The following is an 8,783-nucleotide window of genomic DNA, read 5'->3' on the forward strand; positions in this document are numbered from 1 at the left end:
AAACTGGATTTTAAAGGCCCTCCCTGGTGGTAGTTAGCAGGGGTTAACCACAGCGCTGTCAGGCTGTCCGCAGCCGCTGCAGCGCGAGTTCGATCCCGGCCAGGGAGGGACCCCAGGGTGCAGCAGACCCCTCCTGACCGGCCCACTGCCCCTCAGCAGTGTAGTTCAGTCTCTCTGCCTGTTCTGCTCCCCGCTCTGTCTCCTATTACTCCCCACACCGCTGGCCTGTACCCCAGTTTTTGTATACATAAATAACTAAAAATCTTAAACTGAAATAAAACTTTCCTGATGTGAGCTCAGTCTGCTGTTCCCTGTCAGTACACACCTCAGGAAGCCGGGCCTTCTCCCCTGAGTCCGCCCTCCGCATGTTACCCCAGGCCACTCCTCAGGGGAATGACGGATTTCTCGGCCTGGTAAGTGTTCCATCTCCAGCACAGCCCTCCTGCGGCCCCTGCACGCTAATGGTTCGTGCACTACCCTCTTGGCAAGCACCTGTCAGCTGAGCACTTCCACCAGCTGCTCCTCCAGGCTTCAAAAACTGCAGAGAAATTTAATACGCCCAGGCCCTTTCATCCCAGTGTCTTTCATCTGAGCCTTTTCAAGTGCCTGAAAGCCTCACCCATCAAAGAACCCCCAGGAAGAAGGTGGGAGGCCGGCACCAGTTTCTCCATTTCACCGCTGGCAAAACTGAGGCCCTGGGAGCCTCAGTCAGTGGCCTCTGCTGAGCCCTTCCTGGCCTGGAGATAAATCCGTTGACACAAACCTGCAGGGCTGAGCGAAATCCCGCTGATTCTCCCAGAAAGGGATGAGGCCAGACAGTTGCTCTGTACAGACTCCGAGTCCTCTGGTGACTCGGCCCGAGCCGAGGCGCTTGTGGCCGGCTCATCATCCAGCCTCCACCAGACGGCTGACCCCAGTCTGGGCCTCTGCCCCTGAAGCTCGCAGGCTGGTGGCAGCAAGAGGAACACACCTGAAAACACACTGAGCAGCGGTGGCCAGATGAGACAGGCAGCCGCCGCCTGGACTGGGCTGGGCTGGCTGCTTTAAAGCATAGGCAGGGTGTGCAGAGGAGAACCCCAAAGCTCAGAGCGGCCAGGGGCCGGCCGAGGTCTGGCACCTCGTAGGGGATTAAAGTGAAGGGAGATTCTGGAATCTGCACCCTTCCTGGGGTTGGAGTCTTGACCCAGAGAGAGCACTGCCATCCGCGTGGTGGCCAGAATCCTGACACCCTCAGGCCCCCACCCTGCTTACTCCTGATGAAAACTTTCACTGACTGAGCCTCAGTGGCACACGTGGCAGGGCTGGGGGCAGCGCTGGGGGCGGAGGGAGCCCGGAACAGGGGAGACCCGGCCTCCAGGCCGGGGAGGGGCCGCTGCACCAAGATCCCAGTCGAGGGGGAGGGGTGTGAAAAGGGCGAGCAGAGAAAACACTGGTCTGGTCTTGAGGTGACACCACACCTTTGTGTTCTTGCACCTCAGGTCAGAAACTTGGTAACTGTGTGAGAGGAAGGGGCGGACTGGGTGGGGCAGTGAGCTGTGGAGAGCTGCCCACAGGCTCCTGCCTCTGAGGTGACGGTGACGCTGGGGCGTGTTCTGCCTGCTTCACGCTGGCTTGGAGCAAGCGCTGTGGGCAAGAAGTAGAAAGAGGCCTTGGAGTGTCTGAAATGGATATTCCCCAGCTCCGAGGCCGGCCGGCCAGCCTCTCCTGGCTCGGCTCCTGATTCACTCCACCCTGCAGCCCTCACGCAAGCTGCCCAGGGGGCCCCCACATTGGAGAGGGGATTAACCGTGTGGCCAGCGAACCTCGTTCCTTTCGTTCCTTTCCGGGGCTCGAGGAGGCAGGCAGGGTTGTGTTCGAGTGGCCGATCCTGACCCGACTCAAGGCTTTCAAAGTGCCTCTGGTCCAGACCAACGTCACGCAGGCCCTTCTGGGAAGGAGCTAGTCGGCAAGGACGGTCTTCTCCCGCCTTATGTGCTTCCAAAGCCCTGTCACCCCAGGACTGGGACACCCAGGGATTTCCCCTGGGGCCCCTGGGCACAAGCTGAGTCCTTCCAAGTATACAAGAACGAAGACCTGCGTAGGACCTCACGGCAGGTGAGGCCAATGTCAGAGCTGTCCACCCCACTCAACCTCTTGCCCCACAGGGCAACACAGATTTTGGATTGTGAACTCTGAGATTTCTTTCCACAAGTTAAATATGCATTGAAAGCCTGTTACAGGCTTTCTAATGTGCTAGGCACGTGGGACACGAGTAATATTAAATATTCATGCTTTCCAAGAAACTGCATTCTGATTAGAGAAACAAAATGGGCTCAAAACCCACACAGGACGGTTTTTTTAAGACATACTCCCTGGCGGGGGATCGAGCTCGTGCTGCGGTGTCTGGGGACAGCTTCACAGTACTGAGGGTTTAACCACATGACATTTTTACACATGTGTAGACATGTATGTTGCTCAAGATGAACTGAGTCATAGTAACACTTTAAGAGTTTTTTTTTTTTTAAGGTTTTGCTTATGCACACAAGAACTGGGACACAGGCCAGAAGTGCAGGGGGTGAGAGGACTCACACGATACATAGTGGGGACCAGAACAGGCAGATCCGCCGAAATCCACTGCTGAGGGGAGCAGCGGGGAGGCAGGAGAGGTCTGCCGCGCCCTGTGGGTCACCTCCGGGGCTGGGAATCGAACTCCTGCTGGAGGGGCTCAGACAGCTTCCTAGTCCTGCGCTTTAACCCCTTGCGCCACCAGGGAGGCCCAAGGTTTTTTTTTGTTTGTTTGTTTGTTTTGTTGATGTGAATGGTGAGAGGCTTCCCCAGAGACAGAGTGGGGAGCAGAACAGGCAGATCTACGAAGTACACTGCTGAGGGGAGCAGCGGGCGGGTCATAGAGAAGGCAGAGAAGCCAAGAAAGGAAATCCTGTGGCTGTAATTGCTCTAGCCATCGGCTGTCCTTAGCATTTTGGATTCCTAACATCTGCGAGCTCAGCTCTGGGCTGGCTTACCTGGGCCCCAGGATGCCCCGGCCACCTCTGCAACTGGCCCCTTGTTGGGTCAGTGAACATGTATGTGGGCTCTCCATTAAAGGGTGCAGAATGGCTGTCTACTCTGTATTTATAAATAAACAGTGGATTTTTTTTATGGGTCGTTCCTTTTTTCTGTGGTTTATATGTGAATTCTGCAGAATCTCAGATGCACATAAAATAAAAGAACAGCACAGAGTCAACCAAAGACCAGTGAAGCAGGTGGCTGTGGGCAGGCCCTGAGAGAGAAACCTGTGGTTTGGGGGTAAGGAGAGGTTGGGGAGGAGGTCTGGAACTCAGGGTTGCAGGGTGGGTGAAATCACACAGATATCCAGAGGAACCACATTGCCCTAGAGAAGGAGCAGGGGTAGGTAGCGGGGTTGAAAAGTGGGAGGGAGGGACCAAAAAGGTCTTGGCTTCAAAGGCCTGGGGGCTGCTGGGTCAGCTTCCTTCTCCAACCAGCCCTCACCCTGCACAGTGCGGCAGGCAGAAGCGTGCAGAGGCTGGCTGCCCGGGACCTTTGAGGGCCACGCCGGGGTTTGGGGGTGGCCGGAGAGGGTGCAGCTCTGATCAGTCCTCCATGAGGCCTGTCAGAGGCCACAAGGAGAATTTGGCATTGGTCCTCCAGCTGTTAGGGAGCAAATTGGGGGGCCTCCTAGACCCCCAAACTTGCCTGCTCTAAATGGGTTCTGCCAACAGATACATAAAGACAAAATAGACTCTAGTGAATAAGACCTTCGATAGAAAAGTACCTTTAATAGAATTAGTGTGCCACAGAGTGAGAGATGGGAAAATAGTTTAATGGGCCCTCCCTGGGGGCACAGCGGATTACAGCGCAGAACTAAGAAGCTAAAGCCACTTCCATGTGAGCTCAATCCCTGCCTGCCCCGGAGGTGACCACAGGGCGCGGCAGACCTCTCCTGACCGCCCGCTGCTCCTTCAGCAGTGTACTTAGTTGATCTGCCTGTTCTGCTCCCCACTCTGTCTCTGGTGGGTCCTCTCACCCCTTGCACTTCTGGCCTGTACCCCAGTTTTTGTGTGCATAATAAAGAAAATAAATCTTAAAAAAACAAAACCAAACCAAAGTGGCCCAAACAAAATGGGGGTTTAAGTCGAATGCTGAAGAAACCTGCAGTGCCTTAGGCTTTTAGGCAGCAGGCGGCAGGTTTGCTCACATTCTCTGCTGCAGAGACCATGAGCGGATGCGGCAGCAGCATCGTAACACACTGTCTTGCCAAAAATCTGAGCCCACACGAAGATGAGGTGAACATTTTTCCTTCATTTTTAGTGGAACCTTTTATTTAGACAAGCAAACAGAAAGTTTCCCCAACCACACACACACGGGTGATCCAGAGTTCTGTTTAAATAGTAAAAATGAGAGTCAGGCATTAAGTCTGGTGCGTGATTTTCCATCCATATGTGAGGAGGTGAGAGCTAGCGGCTTTACTATCCACACGGGCCAGTCACAGGGAAATTGTCAAAGTGGAAAAAACATGTGCCTCCTTGGTCACTCTAGCCCATTTCAAATTCCTATTTTCACAGAAAGAAATGTCAGCTCTGAGGGCGAAATACCCTGCCAGTAGTTCCAGCTGGAAGCGGGATTCTTTGAGATTGAAATGCTCTTTTCACTTTACTAGTGAGCAAGGGAGCAGGGCCCTGAGACTTTCAGGGGAGCCCTTCCTGCTCCGACCGCTGCTGTGGGTAACCCGGAGAAGCAAGCCGTCATCCTTTCAAAAAGGCGGCAGGGTGGGTTCAACAGCTTAGTTCATGGCGGGGGAAGCCCACTTTGCCTTTGCGACTGGAACTTACGTGGGGTCCACTGAGCCACAAGGAGATTTTTTTTTACAGCATTTCCTGGCATATCAGTGCCTTTGGGGGTGTCGCCTCTCTGCTTTCCTGAACTCAACTTCGCTGCGAAGATGGCAGCTCAGTCCGTGGAGAGGAAATCAAAGCAGTCAGAATCAAAGAGCAGACAGCTCTGTGGATCTCAAGGTGGAAGGGGGGGCATCGACTCCCCCCCTGCCTTTTCCGGGTTCCTCTTCAATAAACACCCCCCACCCCCATGGCTCCCAAGCCAGGGCTTCAGGCAGCTCCAGAGCCTGCCCTGAACAACAAAGAGAGCCGGGGAAGAGAGTACTTAGCACTTGGCGAGGAGAGGAAAGGCCGCTGGATCTGGGGGAGTCCAGGGTCACTGCGTGGGAAAGGAGGAGGGGCAGAAACCCGCAGGGTCCCAGCCGCTGCTCCAGGGACCTTTGAAAAGTGCATTGCTTTGCTAGGCTTCTCCCAGCCAGGCTGCCCTGGACAGGAAGGCCCAGGTCACGGAGCCCTCCAGTCTCTGTCCAGTGCACCCACTGCTCTTAGCAAACCCAGGCGGGGAGGGAGCCCAGAGCACAAGGGGCCCTCAGCCTGGAGTCAGCGCTAACTTCAGCTAGCTCAGCCTGGGCTGGCTGCTCTGGCGCTGGTAAACTGATGGGCCTCGGGAGGACAAAGTACTTCTCATGCCTCCTGAAAATGTCTTTGCATTGCACAGATCATCTATGTTGAGAAAATAATTTGCAGTAATTATTATTTAGTCACTTAATATATTCATTACCTCATCATTACCTTCGTTTTTGAGCAATGTGGGGTTTCCCATGAACCCCCGCACCCCCACCATCACCTGAGTCCCGGTGCTCTCCCCACTGTTAGGTCCAGGGAAGCCCAGGAGGAATTTAGGGCCACCCCAGGACTGAAACTTAAAGACCGGAAACCTATCCAGCGAAGAAGCATCACCTGGTGACAGCAGGAAGAAGGGCCCGAAAGTCAGTAGCAGGAAAATAAGAAGAAAAGCAACTCTAAGCAGGCCAAGGGCCCCACTAAGGTGGGCCACAGCTGTATAAAAAGCGGCCTCTGGCCAGCTCCGGGCAGCACCTGCGTACAGGTGTGCGGTACTGGCCGAGAGCAATAAACTTCCTTCTTTGACTCTGGCTCTTTCTCACTCAGCAAACCTATTACCACTCCCCCACCCCCCCAAACACCCCCGTCCTGTCCTGGCCTTCCCCCTCCTCCTCCCCTGCAGAGTAAGTCTCTGATCTCTACTTGCCTGGTGATTTTGATTTTTACTTGCAATAATGATTTTTTAAGGTGTTGCCAACTAGGGATATTGGTGAGGAAGAATTAAATATTCACTGTGTGTTCAGCAGGAATAATTGCCTAAGGAATCTAGAACCCAGATGTAATGAAAACACTCGTGGTTTTACAGGTGTCTGTCAAACAAAACAAACAGAAAATAACTTTAACGTTGAGTGAATGTACAAGGCAGAGCCTCGACCTGTGGGTGCTTCCATCTTCCTAACCCCCGTCAAGGGACGTCCCATGAGAACTGCGGAACCTCCCAACCCACTTGCAGACGCATTAAATTGCACCCTCTGTTTCAATGATTTTTTTAAAATTCAGGTAGCACACGTTTTCCCACCTGTGTTTTTTCCCCCCTTTTCTAGGATTCAACTCAGAATATGCCTTAAACACCAAAAATGAAGGTTTTCGATGTAACAATATGTGTGCATGCTTAAAAAGATAACGAAGCAGCATCAAAGGGTATAAAATCAACTCTCCTTTGCCGACTGCATTCCCAGGGGCAAGCCTGCATCTCATTGAGGTTATTTCTTAGGACAAACAAGTACATACAGTTAAAATCTCATTTTAGAGCAAAAGGAAGAGAGAGGGGGAAAGTCTAGAACCTTACCTCAAACAGAAAATGATAGTGCCACTCAGACTCGCAGGGAAAGTCATAATATCTTGTTCAGGGCCCTCCCTGGTGGCGCAAGGGGTCAGAGCGCAGCACTGTGAAGCTCTTTGCAGTCACTGTTCGATCCCTGGCCAGGGGGTGACCCACAGGGCGCAGCAGACCCCTCTGGTCCCCCCTCTGCTCCCCTCGGCAGTGTACTTCATCGATCTGCCTGCTCTGCTCCCCACTCTGTCTCTGGTGAATCCTCTCACCCCCCCACACCTCTGGCCTGTGCCCCAGTTCTTATATGCATCAATAAATATATCTTTAAAAATAATGATAATAATTTCTGGTTCAGTCCACTGGGAGGATTATTCAACTGAAATGAATCCTGGATTTAATTTTTTTTTTTACCTTGTAGCTTATAAGTACACAACATTGAAGTTTGCTTAAACTCATATTACCTATGCTTAAGGCATCTGCTCTGTTCAAGGCTTGCACAGGGATAACCGTGCTTCTCACACCGGTGGGAAAGACCCTGTACAAGGGCCCTCCTCCAGGCCTGCTGCTGCAACAGGCTGCTGTGCCCCGGGGCAGGACGAAGCTGCCCGTCAGCAGATACCCACAGAGGATGAGGCTTAGACAGGACCAGAACTGAGACGCCCTCTGATTGGGCCCCTGGGCAGATCCTCAGCTGGCATCAGCAGCCCGAACTCTGGCTTCCTCCCGGGTTGACCTACCGGCCTCGGGTCTCAGAGCTACAGCACTGGAACCTTCTGCAGAGATCTGGTCACCTCTGCCTGCAGCTGCAACGCAGTGAGCCCCGAGTGGCTGAGAGACTGAAACCCCAGGGGGTGGGGCGGGGCTTCCCTCCGCAGGTGGCAAGGGAACCCCCCCACCTCCCCACCCCCAGAGTGCTGGAGTCTGTGGGCCTGCTAGATGGGCTTCCTGACCTGTGAGTTGGGGGTGTTTCTCTCTCCTAGAAACACACTAAAGCGTTGCTTAGTGCAGTGACATGCAATGCTGCGGGAGAGAAAGGATGAGCACAGAAAAAAGGCAGCTGAACTTCACCCCGCGCCTGCAGAAACCCCAGGGCAGGGCTCAGGGCAGGGAAGGCAGGCAGAGGTGGCATGAGGAGGAAGGGGCAGGAAAGTAGGGTGCTATCAGGGTGCCTATCTGAGCTTCCGGCTGCACAGTCTGGCACAAGGCCAACACCCCACCGCACCCCAGCCAGGAGAGGATCCCGCGCAGGCCCTTCCAGGACCTTTCTGCTTTGCCTCCTGGAAAGCCCATCCAGAGTGAAAACATCTAACCCAAGCTGTCTGTTAGCTCCTATACGGGGAGAGCCTGAGAGACCCCCCTTGCCTGACAGGGAATGGTCCTGGGGAGTCAGGGCCCCCCTGAGGACATGCCGGCAGAGCAGTTCCCCAAGTGGATCCTAGCTCCTTCCTGCAAAGTGGGTCCCACCGTGCTAGCTGGGGGTGTGGTGCGGGACACACCCACCGGGGGTGCAGCACAAGATTACAGTGGCCACCAGACCGTGACCTGGTGCAGACCGGGATAAAGTGGGAGCAGGAGATGAGGGCTAGGGCAGAGGTAAGAGGGAGCAGGGCCCTCGGGAAGGCCCTCGCCGCCTCCCTCTGCCCAGACGCCGAGAGCAGGCCGGGATCTCCAGGAGCGCACATTGCCCACTCTGCGCAGTAACTCCAGGTGGGCCCAGGTATTGCAGCGCTCCGCAGCTCCCCAGGGCCCCCGCGCCCCCTCAGGCTGCGTTCACCGCCTCCCTTTGACACCCCTTTATCTGCACACTCCTCCTGGCTGGGCAGCAGAGGCAGAGGCCAGCGCGGTGGGCGCTGTGTGAGCAGCCTGGTGAGGGGCTAGCACATAGCAGGGGGCGAATAAACACCTCGGGGCCGCGGGAGGCAGACCGGACTCCCGATGGGTGGGCGGAAGGGCCCCGCGCCCCGCCCACGCCTGGCCCCTCGGGGTGCCCCCCGCCCCCCAGCCGCCCGTCGGGGATGTGGATTGCGACTCGGCTGGCGGGGGCCCCGGTTCGC

This window comes from Condylura cristata, unplaced genomic scaffold (assembly GCF_000260355.1).
Source record: "Condylura cristata isolate star-nosed mole 26May11 unplaced genomic scaffold, ConCri1.0 scaffold00029, whole genome shotgun sequence".
Classification (NCBI taxonomy): Eukaryota; Metazoa; Chordata; class Mammalia; order Eulipotyphla; family Talpidae; genus Condylura; species Condylura cristata.